The 20,259-nt window shown below is 42.7% G+C and overlaps 1 protein-coding gene across 1 annotated transcript in view; it reads right to left on the bottom strand.

Moving 5' to 3' along the window:
* Positions 1 to 10,307, bottom strand: part of nAChRalpha1 (nicotinic acetylcholine receptor alpha1) — a 70,163-nt gene extending 59,856 nt beyond the window's left edge. The window contains exons 1-2 of the mRNA XM_086840774.1: positions 9,509 to 10,307; positions 3,478 to 4,330 (exon numbers count right to left, since the gene is read on the bottom strand). The gene's annotated coding sequence lies outside the window, so the exon portion shown is untranslated. The remainder of the gene's footprint in view (positions 1 to 3,477; positions 4,331 to 9,508) is intronic.
* Positions 10,308 to 20,259: the final 9,952 nt, after the last annotated feature.

The raw sequence follows: 20,259 nt of genomic DNA on the forward strand, positions 1-20,259 counted from the left end.
GTGCTGGCACAAGAAAAGAAAAAAAGAAGGAAATTTTTGGCAAAATGCGAAAAACAAGTAAACGGAATTTGACAAACAATTTCAATAAATTTCTGCAAATAACTGACAGAGACAGAGATGGAGACGGAGACAGAGACGGAGACAGCGTCAGCGAAGCGGGAAGATGGCAAAAGCGGACAAAATGGCCGACGAGGAGTTCAAAACGAAATTAAGCCGAGATGAAGAAGAGGAAGTCAGACAAGCGGAAGGGATAACAAGTCGAATGTTGCGTTGACAATATTAGTTGATGTTCCGCACAAACACAAACACAAACATATACACACACACACACAGGCTCAGAGCAAATGTTATTCCAGCAGAATGAGGCAAAATGGCGGCCATGTCATATCGTAGTTCATTGGTTCGCCTGTCAGCTGTCAGCACGTAAGCCGCTCGTTCCGGCAATGCTGCTTCTCCTGCTCCTTCTATCTCTCTCTCTTTTTCTCTCTGTATCCCCCCCCCCCCCTCCAGCTGTTGACCAAGCATCGTCTTCATCGTCTCCTGATGTCCAGGAAGCGTCCATCCTCCTTTCGTTGGTCTTCCCACGGCTCAGGCCTTTGCAATGTCATGACATGTCAACATTTAACACTTTGTCCTTTTGCCAGCCAGGCAGCAGACCCTTCTTCTTTCCCGTGCAGGAAACTTTTCCCTGTTTCTCTCAAGCGCTTTCTATTCGATTTCTTCTGGGCTGCGACACAAATTTGTCACACGAGCAAAATGTTATCGAAGGCATATTACACGCTCCTGCTGGCTTATGAACTGCGAGAAGGAATTGCTCGCAAAACAGGGAAAATTGGAGGCAGAATAGATTGGATATTCGGTAGCAAATACCGATGACAGCCAAGTGAGGCTAACGTAAAAATATTTAACCCGAAATCGGAGCTCTATCAAACCTGAGGAAGAGCGTCTTTCTTGAACCGGAATCTGGTATCTGCTTCAGTGCATGTGCCCCGCCTGTGGCCTTTGGCTGGAAAGCAATCCGAAGGAGCAATTTCGCAGCTCTCTCTCTATGTATCTCCTCCGTCATGCCGACTGCAATCAGAGACTGAACTAGCCAAAGGCAAGATGGCACTCCACTTGATTGCCAATAATAATCGCTGCTTCCTCGGCCCTCGGGCCAAACTGCCTCCGGCCAGGACGCAATCACAGAGGCAGGCACACACACTACACACACGCCAGGCTAGGAAAAGTGCACGGAAAAAAGTAGCACCAAATTGGCCATCAACTCTGCATTTGCTCGTATCGAACTAAAGATTGCTTGTGGGATATTAATGTGTCAGAGTCTAACACAGGACGTACTCTGGCTATACAGGAGCTTATAAGTGATATCTATTTAAATTATACTAAACAAGTTTTTAAAATAAGTACATCATTATATCAAGATACCTGAGCTTCAGGTATCCTATTTGTATATTTATTGTGGAAGCTGATTCACATATGTAAATATTATTATCCTCCATAAATAGTTGTAAAAACTTAGCTAATATAATTAATGCAAATGACAATGTTTTCAAAATATTGATGGCAATTGAGAGCAACTTATTATATATATTTGTTCTCTGTCTCACCGATAAGATGGTTTTAGCTTGGCCGTGGCAGCACTAACTACACGAATCTTGAAGTGCGGCCATAAAATGTTGAACATTTTATTATGATACCTAAGCAGGCACACACACAACACAGCAACACATACAAAAACCAACGTAATTATGGTACAAGTCGTGCTCAAATCATATAAAAATTTATAACTCAAATGCTGATGATGGCGACAACAACATTGGGGGGCATTATGCATGGTTTATTCTTCGCTAAGCCTCAACAACAACAACCAAAACAACAACATCAACAACAACAGCAGCAGCAAGGAACTGGCACCAACACCGGGGTTCGACATCTATTTTTATGCGACAACGTTACATTTTTTATGAGCGCCTAATAGTATGCAGTGTGTATTACGTATACGCCCCGTTTTGTAGTGTCAAGGTGTAGGTAGGCACCCCAACAACGCTCGGTTTAGCTGAGGGATCCGGATCCAGAGCTATGGCTATGGCACCGGTGCTAAAATTAAACCAGACGTGGCCTGCCCTGCAACACGTGCACTTGGGGCCATTGTTGCCACTGCTGATGAGCGTGAAAATCACAATTTTCCCTGCAGTACAATTTGTCAGAGGGCTTTCGCTTTTGCTTTTGCTTTACTTTTTTATTATTTTCTTTTTTTTATGCTTGTGTTTCTATTTTTTTGGTCGATGCAGTCTCTTGCGAAATTTGCCTACAATGACAATGTTGTTGACAGCCAGCGGCTTCGATGTGGGCCTGTGGTTTGTCAGCGGCAGCAGCAACACTGCTGTTATCCTTTTATGCATTTTAATTTCCACACAAACACACACACACACTCACGTTTAGAGATATATAGTATGTCCTAGTAGGCTGGGGCACGTGCGTGGCAGCATCCAGCACCCGTGGGTGTTTTTCCGAGTGTGTTTGTGTGCGGAGCGATCATAAAAGCATCGCATTAGAAATTATACGACTGTCGGTGGCACACACACTCAGATACACGAACACAGATACAGATACACTAGCAAAAACTTTGAATTATAAGAGTTTAAAGTGCCAGGAGGTATTTATATATCTAAATTAATGTAATGTAGTAAGTTTCATATTCCAATAACGGAATCTCTGGGAAGGGCAGTCTGATAAACTATCAAAAAATATTCATTAAAATTAGAAAACATTTTCTTGGACTTCATTTTTTCCTGTGCTCACAGACACAACAACATCTAAAGCTTGCCACAGCCACAGATACATTGACAGGGCGTGTGCTGGGGAATTCATTAGCACAACTCGCGCTGAAAGTTTGCCCACGTCACGCTGTCGCAACTTTAAAGTGCCTGTTTCCCACGCCCTAGTCTCTCTCTCTCCCCAGCTACCCTGCAGCAAGCAGCAGCAACCAACTCCCTGGGTTTCTATGCCCCCTGCGTGTGCTTATCATAAATTCATATGTGCCCCGCTCCGTTCGTGTGTGTTTGTGTTTTATTAACATTTTGGGTGCATTAACCTGACAGCTAATGGGCAGGCGAAGGCCCGAGTCGCGTCGCGGCACAGATTCACGTTCGCATTCACATCTCCAGTTGGCCCCGGGGCTGGTGGCAAGATTGACACGAGATCACGTAATGGTCGTGGGAAATTCTCGGAAGTAACTTGTAAAGATGCGATAATTGAGTTTCGTGTAGGAGGCCATCTTGCCAGGTCCTTGAGGGGCCAAAGTCCGCAAAAATGATTGGTATTGGGAGTTTTAAGTGTGCATAACAAAAATGTTAAGGTTTTATAGGACTTGCGACACATTAAGGGGCATCAAGTGAAACTTAAAAAATATATATAAAACATTTGAGTTTATCATTTAATAAATAGTAAATAATGCGTTGTGGTCAGTGTACTCACCGTTGCTGCACAGCGCGTTGCATTGCCTACAGATGACAGGCCGTCGTAGCGTCGCCGTCGTGCTCGTTGCTGATGTTGCCGGTTGCAATGTTGTTGCTGCTGCTGATGTTGCAGTTGCAGTTGCTGACGTTGCTGCTTCTGCTGCGTTGCTCTTGCTGTTGCGCCACCGTCGTCGTCGCCAGTGTTGTTGCTGCTGCCAGAATCGTCGATTAGTTGCTGAGTGGCTAGTTGGGACAAGGGACAGCTGCTTGCCACACCCACAACGCCCAACAGGGTGCCGCTGATGTTGCTGCCGTTGCTGTTGCTGCTGTTGCTGCTGCGCCGTCGTCGTCTGCGATGGCGATGATGTGGATGGTGTTGTCGCTGGCGTTGATTGTGACGACGGCAGCGTTGCTGTTGCGCCGCGGCGTCTATTTTAATGGCAGCAATGGTGCTGCTTTACAGCAGCACACACCTCTACCTACGGAGTGTTGCTTGCTCCCGCTGCCGCTTCCCTACTCGGTTGCTGCTGCTGCTGCAGCTCCTGCTGCTACTGTGTTGCTGCTGCCGCTCAGTGTTGCTCCTGCTGATGTTGCTCTTGCTGCTGCTGCTGCTGCCACATGCCTTGAGCTGTTGCGTCGTCAGTTGCTCGTTAACAATGACAATTCCATAAACATGTTTTCGGCTTCCTTCCTGCCTTTCTGTATTTTTATTTTTTCTGCTGTTTCGGTTTCGTTTTACTTAAATTCCTGATTACGTTTTATGTTGCTGGCAGCACTTTGTTGATGTTCTTGATGTGGCTGGTTATGATTCGTGTTTGTTGATGGTGTTTGTTTGAAGCAATTCCAGATAGCAGTCTTGAATTTCGGTATGGCTGCAAAAATATTATATCAAATTTTAGACACGAAATGCTGTCAACTGTTGGAAAAAATACTAATTAATTAAAAAGTAGGAGCAATCCGTCTCCAGTTGTAATAAAATATTTCCTCCTCTTATTTTATCTATTTGTTTTGAAAGTCATTGTACGATCCCTTGAAAAATACAGGCTAATGAACTAAATAAAGTTGGCATTGTCTGCTGGAATCAAAGTAACAATCACAGCAAAAAGTTAATGGAAATTATACTATCAATTAGCCGGGAAAAGCGGACGGAAGCTGGCAGCCAAAAGTAGTGTACATAAATTAAATTATCCAGAAACAGTTGCCAACTGGTCGAGGACCCGAACCTTTTCGGCATTCACTTGGCACACTTCCTATCGGGAGCTGTCTAAGGTCGCCAGTCGGATTGGTGGAGCGATTATGGCCATTTCTGGTGGCATCAATATGAATATGTTATAAGCGCTGGGTAAGCGGCAAGGAGAATGGGAACAATTTATATTGGAAAAGCGTTCGCATGCGGAAACGAATTTTGTGTAAATTATAGATTTTTTCCTCTGCTGCCTCCGCTGCCATTGCTGCTGCTGCTGCCGTTGCCTGGCAATTTATCGTAGTTGAGTTTTGGCTGGCAATGATAATTTATATATGTACACAGAACTTATACATGTGCCCGGTAGAGTGTGTGTATCTGAAGCCGGGCTGCTTTGGTCGGGGCTTTTCAGGGGCCACACCCAGTTGACAAATTGCCAGGGGAAAATTAAATTCTGTTTTATATTTTAAGTTGTTAAATTGCAATAACGCTGAACGAGTTCAATTTCGCAAAGGAATTTTGTTTGGGAAAACTTATGTCATTTTTATTAAAGCCGATTTAAAGTGCAGTTGCAGTGTTTTCTTTCGATTAAAGTGAATGGACAAAGTTCATGTGCCGTCCAATTTATTATTACTTTTCATTCAGTAATTGAGAACTGCAATTAAGAGTCCCACAGAAGGCAAAACGGGGCAGAAACTGTTGGGCCATTTAAAAGAACGAAATGTGCAGCTGGAGCGTTTGAAATGCAAAAAGGAGTCCAAATGTGAAATGCAAATGACAAAGCCTGGATAAATGCAAGAGGAAAATGAGGAAAAAAGGAAGCATAACACAGGCGAGGCAGCTGAAAATGGAATGAAAAGCACAGCAGCAGCAGCAACAAATGCAACTCTTAATGAGTGCGCTGACATAAAAATAATTATGAATTAAAGCCAAAGTTGCTCGGTTATTTTTTTGTGTTTATCCCTTTCAGCTAGCTCATAATTCAAATGCATGTTAAATAAATGTGGAAAGGCAGCAAATAGAAATAGAAATATGCAGAGAACGAAAATGTATATGCGTTGACCAATTCATTATCCTTTAAGCCTTGTAATAGAAGCGGTAAACCGGAGGGATTGGAGTTGGTGACTTGTAGGGAGGGCTTGGCTTAAGGATTCCAGTTTAGTTTTTGTTATTAATATATTTTATACACATTTATGTCCTGCAATTTTAATCCTAATGTTTTTTAGTTCTTCTAGCCATAAACGGCCTTTTGACAATCATTTATTTATGATTTAACTCATTTTTTCTTGAAGTGCCATGATGGGAATAGGGAAAAATAAAAGGACATGGAGACACAGTTGTCAACGAACTCGGCTGGGATCTGTGCCGGGTTCAGTTTGTTTCATTGTCTCCAGAAATGCGACGTCATCGTCAGACGACGCTGTCGTGGCTGCCGATGTTGCTCCTGCTGTTGTTGATGTTGCTGCTGATGTTGCTGCTGTTGCCGCTGTCGTCGGCTGGCGCCCGTTGTCTGTCTGCATTTTCATTTGTGGCGCATAAAGGGACGGACCCCGACGAAGGCACAAGAGCTGCCAGCAAATGTCCATCAGCCACTACTACTACTACTACAGCAGCAGCGACAGCGACGGCAATGTATCTGGGTATCTGTATCTGTGTATCTGAGCATCTGTATCTGAGCATAAAGGAGCAGCAATGCGGGCAGTTTTTCAACCAAAAAAAGCTGCAGGGAGTGGAGCACTCCTTTTCAGGCGCTGCAGGTCAGCTAAGTGCATCGCCAGCAACAATGGTCCTCGAGTCCCGAGTCCCGAGTCCGGGATCTCCTTCAGGAAAATGGAAATGAAAATGGAATGGCGCATAATGCACTCGAGTTAAAGCGCTGATTTGATGCAACAGCACGTTCCTAGAGCTCTGGATGCCTGCGGCAGAGCCTTTCTCTACTCGAGGGAATCCCCGGGACTAATGAGCTGCCTTGAATATTTAGTTAGTCGAGGCGAGTTCCGGCTGTGTGGCGGAAGCGCAAGAAAGTATGCTATAAATTGCGATGGCCAGCGACAAAGCAATTTATGGGAACTTCAGACACAATCGAACTGCGCTCTGTGACAGATTTCTCTGTTATAAATAACGATTGCGATTGCGTCTGCATTGCAGAAAATATATTTGGAATTTTCCTACATTTTTTGTCTGCGACTCTCCGGTGTCCCCTTTGATTGATTCATTGATTCATTTGTATATTGATCGGGACAAAGTCAGCTTTAATATCATCTGAGTCTGTGACTGCGTATTTTGGCCCGCCCTATCGTTTATTCTATAAATTGTTTACCCGAGCTTTTTCGCTCGCCGCGCAGCGCTGAAATAACAATTGTGACAGCAACTTTTGTCCAAACAACTTGCAACTTGCTTAATTTTGTTTGCGCTGCACAAACTACTTAAGCGTGCAGCACCATAAAAGGAAGCTCCTTGGTCGCCAAATGCGCGGAGACTCTGTCTGCGACTGAGACTGAGACAATTGTGCCACGCTCCGTCCGAGATAATACATCAATTTCAAATTATTTGCTGAGCACAGGACACGGGGTGGCGGGCGTGACACTTGCCGGCCAATATAAATAAACACTCGATATTCAATTTAGCAACGATTCATCAGCATATTGGCGTGGCATGGGGGCGATTTGGTGGAGGAACTTGAGCTAGCAACAAAAGGCGCTCAGACGAAGACCAAAAATCAACTTCAAAAAAGGCAAATATTTGCACAACAACAAGACGCTGAGCACAAAGATGCCAATGGCGTCTCACAAAGCCCGTCACACAGGGACCAGCGACAGTAAAGATAATACAGTTCAGGTTAAAACAATAGGGGTGCAAACAAGAAAGGAAACTAAGTTAGAGAAGATGAAATTTCAAATTGTGAATACTTATTGATATTTTTAGATGACAATTTTATCGACAAATAAAAGTTTAAAAATCACGAAACTTTGCTAAAAATAATTTAATTTAAATTTGGAAACCATTCTTAAGTTAGTTTTTATTAGCGTAACAAATTTATATACTTCATTTTGAATTTTAGGAAATTAATTTTTTTGCCAATTTTTGACAATTTTAATGATGTAACCCCTTATAAAATTTTCAAATTTTTGACAATTTTCGAAAATTGTATTTTCTTGTCGGAGATGGCTAGATCGATTCAGCTTTTGATGCTGATCGAGAATATATATGATTTATAGGGTCGGAAATAACTCCTTCACATAGTTATAAGCTTCAGACTACAATTAAAGTACAATTTTTTAAACTTTTCTTATCTATGTATTTATATAAAATTGTGTCTACTAATCATTGCTTAAAAAACTCATAACTAAGCCAAAAATGCATTCATTTTAATTCGGAAACAATTCCTATAATCGTTTTTACAAGGTTAACAAATCTGCATACTCAATTAACAATTTTAGAAAATTTAATTTTTTGCCAATTTTTGACAATTTTAATGATGTAACCCCTTATGAAATTTTCAAATTTTGAGAAATTTTCAAAAATTGTATTTTTCTGCCGGAGATGGCTAAATCGATTTAGCTTTGGATGCTGATCAAGAATATACATGATATATGGGGTCGGAAATGACTCTTTTATTGAGTTTCAAGCTTCTGACTTAAATAGGAATACCCTGAATAGCCTCTTCATTCTCTAAAGACCTTTAAAAATATACCAAATATTATATTGCCTTTTCAGAAAAAACCTTTCTTTCTGTGCTAAAATTGTGCTAACAATTGTTCGGAATATATATATATATATATATATATATCCTCAGTTACATTTGTGTGTCACGGCAAAGACAATGGCAGCAGCACATGCACACAAAAAACAACCCAGAACAGGCAACTAAGCAAGTGGGAATTTGCGTTAAAAACAATAACAACGAAAACAAAAACGCAACGAAACGAAAAGCGAAAAAGGAAAAGCGGGGAAAGCCAGGCGGAGGAAAAGCGCGATGAGTTGGGAGAACTGTCTGACTGACTGGCTGGCTGGCTGGCTGGTTGACTGGTTGGCATACCTGTCGTATGGGTAATGTGCTACCTTGTAGGTAGCTGCCAGCATGTTGCGGGTTGCAGGAGGAGCAGGAGGTGGCCACCAAACGAAACTGGGATAACAGGTCGGAGCGTATTCATTAGAGCAAACGAGAAAAACGTTTGAGGTAATAATAAAATGAGAAAATCAACACAAAGGCCGCCTAGACATGTGAACCGAGGAGCCAAGTCAGCATTTGTTTATGCGAGTCAACGAATTGTGATTAAATATGTGTCAGAGAAATAATTATACTTTAAGATGAGCCATAATATTTATAATGGGTAAGTAAGCCAAAGGGAAAGGTTCTTAAGATATTATTTTTTTGAGGATTTAAAATGATAGGAGGACTTAAAACTTTTTACCAAAGATCTACGTATGATAATAAGTATTCTTAAGTAGATTTGATTTTATAGCAAGAATATTATCCTTTTTTCGGAAATAAGTGCTATACCCAACTGAATGGAATCTATGGGATCATTTTTTAACCATTTCACGACATTGGTATGCCATAAACATTCAGCTTGCCTTCGCCTCAATACTCAAGTACAGTGAGCTCGCACACTGACACACATTTCCCGAAACCGCTCCCCTCCCCTGTGCCCGTGCCTGTGCCTGTTCGTCCTTTCGTTTTTCCGTCCCTCTGTTTGCCTGCCTGCCTGCCTGGCTGTCTGTCTGTCTGTCTGCATGTCCTGCTGTCTGGGGCGTTGAACGTTGCGGCAACGTTTGGAGCAACAGTTAAGCAGGTTGAAACGGGGTAGGATTAATCAAGGAGTTGGAGTGGGAGTAGGGCAGGGGACATCGCACCGTAACTTACATTACAGGGCGGCTGGCCTGGCATCGGCATCAAATATTCGAGCAGCACAAAATGTCTGAGAAACGGAGGAACCGACCCAAAACGCGACTTTGCCAGGACCAAGGAAGTTGGCTACCGGAGCGACTTGGCCAACGGATTTGGGAGAGACACGGCGGGCGGCGGCGGCGGAACCGGAGCCCGGAAAAACGAAACTCAATTTCAGACGCGATTCTGGATTAGTTTGCTAACATGCGATTGGCGGACGCCGTACACTTCAATTGCGGCCGATCCGCTTCGATTAGGCACTGGCACTCACAAAGGGATACGCGGCGGCATGAGGATGATGCGGCTGATGCGAATGCAGATGCTGATGCTGATGCGAATGCTGATGCGGGACCGGGCTCGGACTCGCTGCTCTGCAGCAGCCGCTGATGGGAGCCGTGGGCCACTGGGCTCATTTGCCTGCGATTTCTGGCAGCATTTTTGTTTCGTTTTAAGAATTATTTCTTTCTTTTTGCAACTACAAAATATTCGTTGAACTGCTGGCTCTGTTTTTTTTTATGGGTGTCAGTGTAAGCTTCTTAGATACTTTTGTTTTTTATAATTCTTTTCTTTACTTTTTTTCTTTATTTTTGAGCTCTGCTTTTTTGCTTTTCTTTGTTTGGTGAGACGCGGCGCTTGTCACTCGCTCGATGCGTACGATTTCTTCAACCCGCGGGCTCTGAGGCAACTACTGATGGCCGCCGCTGCACGGCAGACTTTTTCGCAGCTGGGGCCGCCGCCGCTGGTTCCTTTTGGAGCGGATGCTGTTCGGGATGTGGTCGTGTGGCAGTCGCCGTCGCTCTTGGCCGCTCTGCGCATGCTGAGCCACAAAGCGACAAATGTGAAAGAGCAGAGCAGCAGCCACCCTTTTTCCCACTGAATCTCTGAGATACATGTCCTGCGAACTCTCTTTCAGCCAGTAAGTAGGCAATGGTTTCTTGTGATTTTCTAGCTCTTTGGTAGGGAGTTCCAAAGGGGAGACTGTCTTCAATAGATATTATTTTACATCCATTATCCTGAATTTCTCCTATAAATTATATAAAGAACTCTCCACAAAAAAACTCCATACTCAAGATAACATTACCAAAACTCTCTTTTTGTTATATCTTCTCTTAGGTGTGTGACTCCAAAAGGGCGTTTTACTTAAAGCCACATGGCAGAAGTCTACAAAACGAGAGCATCTCCCCATCTCCCCCATTTTTGGGCGTCTCTCTGGTTTTTTTTTTGGCCAACATTTCTCAGCCGCCCGCAAAAGTGTTCGCCAGAAACTCCAGGGACTTGTGTCGCCGCGAGTTGGGCGGACAAAAAAGTGGCCTGGCTAATAATTTACATATAGGGCGTGGATTTTTCTCCGGTCGAGAAAACTCTCCAGCGATACAGTCGATGGATGCGTGTGCTTAATCGGGAAATCGCACCCACCCACCCCGGCACCCCCTCTTAGCTGTCCAGTCACATTTGTTTGTTTATTTCGAAACATTGTTGTCCTTATTTCAGCGTGTTGTTATCCCTGTGCAGTAGCAGGAAGAGCGGGGAAGGGGATGCGTAAGAGAGAGAGAGAGCCTGGGAAAAAGAGCGAGTTTCATTATGCGTGTGAATGAATTTTATTTGTAACTTTGCCATGTGTGTGTGGTGTCTGTGTATGTATGGGTGTGTGCTTGTACATATGGGTGCAAATGGATTTGATGTAAATTGCAATTTTATGCGTATTTTCATTTCGTTTGCGTTTTACTTCCTCCTTTTTACATTCCCTCTGCTCGCCGTCTTCCTGTTTCAGTTTCTGTTTCTGCTTTTGCTTCGGCTTCGGCTTCTGCTGCTGCTGCTATGTCCTGCCGCCGCCGTGTCCTGCTGTGCGTGTAATTGATAATGGTCTCGATTGTGGTTTCATTCCCCCCGCCATCCTCCCTCCGGCTGTCCTCTCTCTCTCTCTCTCTCTTTATCTTTTGCTGTTTTTGTTTTCTCCTCTTTTGTTTGGCTTTCATTTGTCTGCTTTCGAGGAATTTTTGACAAAATGTTTGTGTGTGTGCGTATGAGTGTGTGTGTGTTGTCCTGCCACTTTGTGCCGCATGCTACATGCTACATGCTACATGCCACATGCTATATGCGATAGGGTTTTGTAACTGCATTCATGTTGCGTATGTCCTGTGTAAATATTTTTGGGTGAATTGTTTATTTATTTCCAGACACGTGGCTTTATTTACGGGAGTAACTTAAGTTGATTAAATGCATTTACTTGAGTAATTATTCGTTCTTAAAGATATATATTGTTTAGGGAATAAATAGCATGTGCCTCATTAAAAATACCATTAAATTTTGTAATTATTGAACTATTTGTTATTTAAAATATACAATTAAGCACTTATTCTTAACTTAGGACAGTTCTAGACAATATTTTGTGGCAAGCGTAAGGCTTCCTAGAATTGATTTGGGAACCTGAAAAACTCATCATAAAGGGTTTGCCAACGTCTGGCTCTGATTATTTAGGCCCCAAGCAAAAGGTCAAGAATCGTGCTGGGAAATCCCAATGAACTAAATCGAAATGAGTTGGCCAAAATAAGCGCTAGCTGAAATACATTCCAGCCGGTGGGAGAACTGAGAGACTTACTTACCGATTTATACGATTTCACTCCCAATTACGCTGTTAATTTTAACGGTCAGCTATTAGTCCCAAGCAGGCCACCAACTACGGTTAGAAATCGCAAGGTCCCCCACTCCCGCATGTCCGGTGGCAACAGCGTTTCGCCATTTGGCCAGGACCCAAAGGTATCGCTGCTGTGTGTGTCCGTGTCCGTATCCGTGTCCTTAGCCGCATTGACTGGCCCAGGACAATGTCACACTGGCAAACGGCGAACAGCGAACGGCAAATGCCAGACATCACGGCCAATGGATGGCCGCTCATTTGGCGCTTAAAAATTATGGCCACATGTGGGCAGTAGCGCTAAGCGTGGCCAACACGCTGCTGCTGCTGTTGACCGAATTTCGTTACGTTCGCAAGTTTATCGCGCCGCAAGGCTCTCCTTTATTTCATCCCCCCTTAAAGTGCGTGGTGTGTGTGTGTGACTGGGTGGACTTGGGGGTGGTGGCAAGTGGCAGGTGGCAGGTGGCAGCTAGTGGGTGCTTCAGCGGGTAATTGGTAGGCAGGCTGCATCGCCTGTAAGTGCGACTACGCATCAGACGAGTACACAGCATAAAACACCTTGACTTCGGGCTTTGATGTAAATAAGTAAATCGGTCTGGCAGTGAGGGAAGAGAGGCCAACATTCACGCATTAGGAACGGAAGGCAGAACAGGGCAGGGCAGAGCAGGACTGGAGCCAGTCTGGGCAAATTTCATTGTTCACTTTAAATGTTTAACAGGCCCAACCAAGGCATTGTTCTAGCCTGGAATAGATGGAGAATACCAGATTGCCAGCAGGTTCGTGCATAGGTTTTAATTCTTTTGTCGCCGTGGCGCCTGCAGTTTCAGTGATGTCTACCAGGAGCAAAGGCTAGAAAAATGCTAAAATTGGTGGAATTTTGTGGAACAGGTTTAAGGTTTATTCATGCATTCAAAGCAATAATTATATCATTTACAATAATCAATAATAGTCATATATTATACGACTTAGATAAAAATATATCCTCCTAAACCTGAACTATATGGCCCACCTAAATCTATATTCAATAACCTATATAATTGCACTCCATCAATTCCTTATCTATCTTCTGATTGCCATAAGTTCTTGGACCTATTATTTATTTCCTAATTTAACCGTGACTAGATCATGACATCACTAAACCAGCACCTGCATCTACTTACCTTTGGTGGGCGTCCGAAAAATATTATGGCTGCCATCGCATCCTTTGTTTGGCCAGTTGTGTGTGTGTGTGTACTTGTGTATGTACGCCTGGGTGTGTTTTTGGGTGTGTGTATTATTGTTTTGCTTCTGTGCGAAGTGCGCTGCTTGAAATGCTGCACATGCCTGGCCAACCGCATGCCTGGGCTTAGAGGACCGCCGCAAATATTTTGGGCCGCTTGTCCAGAGTCCAACATCCTTGTGCTACTCCATGATTACACACAGAAAAAATAAGGACGAATATATCTAATAATACTTTTAGCGATTTATTAGGTTAGCAGATCCTTTTGGGGGTAAATGATTTCATGGGGTAAAGTCAGTACAGTTTATATAAATATTATAAGCCATTTTATCTCAGTGTATACTTTTGGTACTTCTTTCACAGCTCAAATTTATTGTACTGAGCTTACGACCCCACCTGTCCGCTTTTATGCAAAAAAAAACCCAGCCGCCGGCAGCACAATAAAATATTTTTTTGCATTAGGCAAAAATTTGTTGAAAATATTTGCAGGTTTTTTTTTTGAGCTTGACCAAAGAGGCAGCGGCCAAAAAAGGGGGACAATGGGCAGGGGATTCCGGGACTCGCCAATTAAGGCTGCTTAAGGGTTACAGTTTTGTGGGGGAGACGGGAAGTTGCACATTAAACGCTTCATTAAATTTTTAAGTTTAACCTGCTGGCGCGCGTACCACGTGGCGTATGCGTTATATGTAAGAGCATCAACATGCTGCTGCTGCTGCTGCTGCTGTTGTTTCTCCACAAAAGAAGTGGATTCTTGTTGCTGGTGCAGCAGAAATAATGTTAAGTGCGGCCGCGAGCATGAAACTGACATGCTTTTCAGCGTTTTCGCATTTCCCCCCCTGTTTTTTTTGTTTTTCCTTTTTGCAGCCAGCTTTCCTTTGCTTTGCGCGTTGAAGCACTGGCCCAACGCTCGCAGCGAATCTTGTTGGCTGAGGCTTCCACTCTCCCTTCCCCTTTCTCCAAGGTGCTGGGGTTTAGTCTTCAGTTGGATTTTCGCATTTTACTTTTTCTTGGCATTTGGCATGGCATTGAACCAGTTTGCCTTTATCAATTGGTGGCTGTGCGCTGGAACACCTTTTGCCTCAAAGGGATTTTCTGTGAGGGGGGATTGCCCCTGACATAACTTTCATTTCTGGTCTTGGTTGAGGTTCTGTCTCTGGTTCTGGTTCTGGCTATGGCTCTGCAATTTGCATATTAAAATGCCAGGCTCCCTACTGTCTGATTGCCACAGTGCACAGGGCCCGACCGTGTCTCTGTCTGTGTCTACCTTTCACTTTGTCAGGACCATACCTCGGTTGCAAATTAAAAACCACGGCTAACGACTAGGCAGACGAGCACCTACATCCCACTTCCATATCCTGCATACATATATCCCTTCCTCCCCCTGCAGTTTCCCCACATTTTCATGACATCTCTCATATTTTGTGCTCAGATTTCCAGCACTTCAGACGGGCGAACACTTAACCGGTTTCTGTAGCCGCATCCCTTTCGCCGCCGCCTACATTTGCTCATTTGCCGCACTGACTTTTTGGGTCACATCCTTTGGGAGCAATGCGTCAAAATCAGTGTCAACGCGCAGCGGGCTTCTTCTTCCCTATATCTGTGAGTGCACTGTGCGAAAAAATTGGTTTAGAATTAAGAGATTTTAGAAACTTGGTGTAAAAGAACTCTTTGAAGTACGTTTGAACGTTGTGGGTTAGGAATTAATAAGTATAAGCTACTTTAAATGGTTAAAAATAACTTTTACAACACTGATTTATTGTCTTTTTTGATAACTATACTTAAAATATATTAAATGAATTATTTATTAAAGAGCTTAAGCCATACAACATATGCCAAGAGAAGCATTCCTCATAATTGAACGTCTTTTGAAGCGTATTTTCTTTATAAAGAGTTAGGTCCTTGAAACAGTTTCCTCAAAGTCAGCCTTTTGGACTTATGTATATCTTAAATATAAATGTTTGCTTACAGTGCACATCTCACCATCTCCTTTCAGCCCTATGCGTGTTAAAAAATTAATTCTTACCGTTATGCAAACCTCTTTTAGCTCCCTTATCGCTCCCCCCTTACCGCTTCTAACTTGCTGGCGGAAATTGGCATAGTTCGCCCGCTGAAGGTTGGCAATAAATTGCCAAAAAAAAAAGGGAAAAGCAAAAAAAAGGAGTAGAGGGGAAACCTGCTGCAGTGTCGTTACCTTGAGGCTTATCGCGTAATGTCTTCGCGGATCCTTTTGGGTGTGGCTGGCAAATGGCTGGCAAGCGTTTATCGCAACTCGCTCTCGAGCCCGCCAAAAATTTCATAAATAGTTTCCCCATGCCGATCGAAGGTTTAGCCGGGTCGTTGGTGGTGATTAATGCTCCGGGTTCGGTAAATCCCACAATCCAGGCAGATAAATTTAATGGGCACAGGATTCCCAAACGAATCTCAACGGCTCTTAACGATTCTTCATCACCGTTCGCTGCGCTTCTGATGCTGAGCGTCAAGTGCAGCGACAGCTCCTCCAAAAACTTGCTTTATGGCCGTCGTTGATGACTTGAATAATAATCATAATAATAACAAGGACGGAACGGGACGGGGCTCTGACAAAAGCACTCCTGCCTAGCACAACACACACACACACACACACTCGCAGGACACTCGGCGACAGGTGCGCGTGCACTTGTGTTTGTGCTTCGTGCCTGTTAGACTGCCACGCCCACACACACAGCGGAGCCGGAGCCTATGTCACTTGAAGTGTGTTTAAAGATAAAAATGCAGTTTATCCTCTTTTGCAGTGCAACTAACTGAGGCATCTTAGCAGCATCCAGCGAGTGTGTGTGCATGCTTTCGGCCTGCTGAGTGCTTTAGAAAGAATTTTTGTTTTTGTCCATATCCCCAGTCACAGTCGCCCGTATTTGGGGGTGAATATATATTTTTTTGCTTGCCATAGCCATAGCCACTCGTGTCGCCCATTTAGTCCACGGCCCAACTGAGGCTCTCCTGCGCTTGAATACTTTTCAATAGTTCTTCAATAGTTTGCCGTCAACACTTTGCTTCCTTTTTTTTTTGCAATCCCCGACATCTACCTCTGCACTTTACTCCAGGCTCTTTTATTTCACATTCATTGCCAGCTTTTTCGTTCGAATGTTTGGGGTTTTTGAAAGGATGTCCCACCTCCACGCTTTTAACATTCAGGCGAAATTAAAAAGGAAATCGGAGAATATATTGTATTTGGGTTATGGTCGTATTTAAGTGATTTTAAATACGACAAGTTCAATAAGATTATAGATACAATATTTGTAACAAAATTATATATAGAATAGTTGAATAAAAGGTTAACAGCGTGAAGGAATAATTTCTGACCCTGCAAAATATAGAGATTCTTTAAGCCGAAACTTGTTGTGCCATTTTATCAGAAAATTGCGATTTTCAATCGTTCATAACTAAGTCAAAAATGCATTAATTTTAATTCGGAAGCCATTCCTATGTTAGTTTTTGAAAGGTTAACAAATCTGCATACTCAATTTAAAATTTTAGAAAATTCAATTTTTTGCCAAAATTTTGACATTTTAATGATGTAACCCCTTATAAAAATTTCAAATTTTTGACAATTTTCGAAAATTGTATTTTCCTGTCGGAGATGGCTAGATCGATTCACCTTTTGATGGTGATCAAGAATATATATGATTTATAGGGTCGAAAATGACTATTTCAATGGTTTTTAAGTTTCTGACTAAAATATAAAGTAAAAAATATTCTTTTTTTTTGGACACCTTAAAATGCACTTTTCGATAAATATATACCTCTGAAATTAGACCAAAATTTGCAAGTACCTTACCATTCCCTCAAACAATATGATTACCAAGTACCTAGAAGAGTATCTAACCAAATAACTTATCCGCCCCGTTGGCTTAAGGCAAATCAAACGGAATAATCAATGAAGGAAATGCCAGCCTAGGACTAGAAATTATTGGCAAGTCAAAGAAGGCATAATAAAGTCAGCGAATTACGAGTCAAGACAACACAATCAAACACAATCAGCGAATGTATACAGTAACAAAAAATTGAATTTTGATTCGGATGTTGGCCTGGCTAATGAAAATCAATTGGGTCGCTTGCCATTTTGGGCGGAAGTCCGCATAAAAAGAAAAAACAAAACAAAAGAAAGCATCAGCCTCATTCAGCAAATAAAAGCGAGTAATTTTGCATGCGATGGGATAAATTTCGTTTATGCGCAGCAGGCATAAAATTATATAAAATATAAATAACACAAAAAGTTCAGACTGGGTACGCAAGTTCTTATGAATACGAAATGATTTGCCGGCGAGCAAATGAGAGAAGTTTTCGGATTGATGCTCGGCGCTCACTTTCAACAATCAAAATAAATATTTAAACATAATCGGACCCACAATTAGCCGGAGACTACCCTTCCACCACGAGTCCTATCTTTTGGGCCCGGTTTTGTGGTAAAAATAAATTAGACTCCGCCACCCCGCTTGCCACCCAACTGCAATTGGCCTTCATTTGCGAATGAGCAAATAAGTGAGTTAACTGTAATTTCGGGCTAGTAATCATTAATAATTTATGGCCAATAGGCCCAAGTCGAGACCCACTGCCTCCTCTCTCTGTCCCACTGCCACACCCAGGGCTCAAGTGGGCGGCGGGCGGTACAGAGCGGAAGGGGGCGTGACAGGAGGAAACTTCTGAAAAGCCAGGGGTTAAGTTTGGACCGAGTGGCACTTTGGCCCCGGCTGCCGTTGCCAGCCACTTGACGTTTGGTAAAGCAAATTTTAAATAGCACAAATACTTGTGCTCCTGGCTCTCCTTCCTTATTGTTGTTGTTGTTCTCATTGTTGTGCCTTTTTGTTGTTGTAGTTGTTGTTGTTTTTGGCCTGTTGCTTTTGTTGTTGTGCCAGTTTTTGTTTGACCGGCAACAATTGACTGAGCCCTCGTTTTAACCCATTGAGGCAAACGGACTGCAGGTACAAATGAAATGTAAATAATTTAACAGGCATAAGTTTAACGCTCCGTCCACTGGGACTCTGTTGATCTTTCAATTTGCCAAAAGAAATTGTAAGAAATAGATGCTGTGGAATTTACAAATTTGAAGCCACTTAGTTTTCGTACAAAATCAATTTGTTAAAATAATAAAATCAGCTTGAAGTTGAAAATAATAATTGATTAAATATGCTCAAGCCAAATGTCTTGTGTTGATTTTGATTATTAATAGCAGCAGCTGTTTTCCGCTGAAATATGATTAAATTAGAAACCCAGCTAATCATGGCGACTTCCGGTTGGCATTGTCTTTCTTTTCGTGTTTTTCCATTGAATTTCCCCCGCAAACTCAGCTTTGGGATGGCATTACTCACGTTCACGTTCATTGCAGGCGTACGTGCTAATGCCGGCATATTGATAGAAATCCTGTAAATATCCTGTCAACACGCCGCATCAAGCAATGAAAGGAAACACAACGAAGCAGCCATTTCGCAGGACGACAAAAAAGAACGGAGCCGAAGGCTAAAGGACTCGGCAAGTCGCACGCTAATGGCGACAGCTGCACGTCGCCAGCGATAACAGGATACAACATTAAAGTACTTTCAGATTTATTTTTAAAGACGCCTCCACTTTCGTGCATTCACAACCACACCGTTCCTCCTCGACGACGATGGCTTAAAACATAAAATTATGACAGGCTGTGGCCGTTTTGAAGGTGTATACTCCTGTGTTCCATGATGGATTCAATGTTGTCATGACAGTGCCGAGCTCCTTAAAACACTCCAAAATGGGAGGCAGATGTGGGGTTGGAAGTGGTTTTAGGAGTCGTGCAAAAATCGAACAGGGAAAATATAATCTTTGTACACTTCTATAGAATCCTACAATAATAATTATATTTGAAATTTTGAACTATTTCTATTAATGTTTTAATAGTCAACAAAGGATTAGGCTTTTAATAGTTAACATTTATTGTTGGTTGCTTGTGGGAAACTTCATTAAAAACCTTGAAACTAGGTTTAAGAATTTAATAAAACAAGAGACTGTTATGCTTACTTTCCTGATATTTTCCTGACTCTTTGCAACACAGTTTTCTACTTTTAGTTTTTATTTAAACATTAGGTAAACCTGATAGTTGCAGGAATGTACTTATCATCTACGATTGACTCGACTCAACAACAAGAAGAAGGCGCCACTGATTACTAAAATAATATCCTTTGTTCCTGCCTCTCCTTGCATTTTAATACTGGAATTTCCCTTTCTTTTAAGCTGATCCCAAGCCTTATCAGCACACTCCAGTAAGCAGCAACCCCAGCTTAGCAACTTACCAGAGCCCAGCCCAACCAGCACCTCACCGCCCCTGGCGCAACTTTAGCTGCACATTTTTGTATTCCTCTTCCTGGAATTTCGCTTTATTATAAAATATTGAAGATGTACACAATACAACAGAAAAAAATGGAAAAAAAGAGCGCTGCTGAAAAGAAAGAAAATTGTGGGGGCCAACAACAAAAAAAGAAACAAAAAGAAGAAGGAAAACAGGTAAAAGACAGACGTTCCGTTCCGCTCTCCCCGCCGCGACTTTGAGTAATGACAGCAGCTGCTCTAATCGAAAACGTGTTTAAGTAGCTACCTGAAGCATTTAATAAAGCGAAATAAAAACTGGGCCAGCTGAAAAATGCCAAAAGTTGTAGGCGTGGTCATAATTGCGTGGCACGGCGTGTCGCCATTTTGAAGTTAGTTACACAAGACAATGGCCGCCCCGGTGCTGGGCCAGGGAAGCGGAACCGGAAGTGGCAATGGAAATGGAAGTGGAAGCAGCGGCTTCATTTTGCCGTTTTGTTGTCTGTCATTTGCCGTCAGCCCTTTAAGTTTTGTACGTGCGGTTGCCTTGCGGTTTGACTTGTAGTC

Source organism: Drosophila serrata, unplaced genomic scaffold (genome assembly GCF_035046125.1).
Source record: "Drosophila serrata isolate PLE 108 unplaced genomic scaffold, ASM3504612v1 contig_382, whole genome shotgun sequence".
Classification (NCBI taxonomy): Eukaryota; Metazoa; Arthropoda; class Insecta; order Diptera; family Drosophilidae; genus Drosophila; species Drosophila serrata.